The sequence below is a fragment of the Galeopterus variegatus genome, unplaced genomic scaffold (assembly GCF_000696425.1).
Source record: "Galeopterus variegatus unplaced genomic scaffold, G_variegatus-3.0.2 Scaffold155, whole genome shotgun sequence".
In the NCBI taxonomy this organism is placed as follows: Eukaryota; Metazoa; Chordata; class Mammalia; order Dermoptera; family Cynocephalidae; genus Galeopterus; species Galeopterus variegatus.
In genome coordinates, this window is record NW_007726266.1 from 897,829 (window position 1) to 898,889 (window position 1,061).

At 54.3% G+C, this 1,061-nt stretch overlaps 1 protein-coding gene across 1 annotated transcript in view; it reads right to left on the minus strand.

The window, feature by feature from the left end:
- LOC103608701 (active breakpoint cluster region-related protein-like) overlaps positions 1-1,061 on the minus strand; it is a 53,894-nt gene that overhangs the window by 7,870 nt on the left and 44,963 nt on the right. The gene's annotated exons all lie outside the window — the stretch shown is intronic.

A 1,061-nucleotide genomic window follows, 5' to 3' on the forward strand; every position in this document is an offset into this window, starting at 1 on the left:
GGGTAGGGTGAAGCAGATGGCCCGGCCCCCCCCCCCCCCCCCACAGTGCCATACCCTCTGCTCAAACACTGGAGTCTGAGACAGGTGGAGGGAGCAGGAGACCCACACAGGTCCCCAAGGGGTAATGCCAACCCAGGACACCCAGATTCCAAACTCTGCAGCCTCAATAATGCATCAGAGAATGAACACTTCCTGCAAGAAAGCATCATTCCACTCCCTGCTGTAGCCAGGGATATCACAGCCTGCACCCAGATCACTCCGGGGCCTGTGGCTCCATCCTGGTGTGTACCAGTTATTGCTTCCTTTGATTTCATAGTTGCAGAATCGACCCCCAAACCAGGCCACTTGTGTCCTAAGTATGAGGCCACATAAGGTGCCAGATAGGAATGTGGATGCTCCCTGCTGAATGTAACTCCCGCCGCCGCCCTTCCAGGTAAGTGAACAGCAGCCATCTTCAGAACTGGCAGGATGTTCCAGACACACGGGCTACAAACAAGGGCCTTTTCCCTTCATACATTTATAGGGCACCAGAAACACACTGAGGCATAAATACTCTTAACCTGATGAGGACCTGCCTTTACTGATATCCAGAGAGCCCACCCTAAGCCAGTGACTCCCAGCACAGGTGAGTAAGCTACAGCAGCCCTAGCAACAAGTCAGAGCCCAGCCCTCAGCTGGATCCTAGACCTTTCTGGTAGAACGGCCAATGCCCAGGACGTGTGCCTCACTCCTGTCCCATGCCATGGCAGACACTGCTCATCAAACACAGCACCATTCCCTCCTGTTCATGGATACGGCCTCAGAATCCCTCTCAACAGTGTTCCAGGAAAAAGCCACCAAAAGACTAAGGCTGGAATGTGAACACAAGGTAGTTGTCATCCCTCCCATCCATCTTGCAGAAGCGTGGACGATCCACCTGAGCCTGGGAGCCACGTGGGCTTCTGGGGTGACAGTAAGAAGCCATCTCCAGCAGGGAAGGTAATCGCCGCGGGGAACTTTTCTCAGACCAGCTTTGAACCGAAGTCACAAAAGGCCAAGCACGTTGACCGAGAAGGCGACTG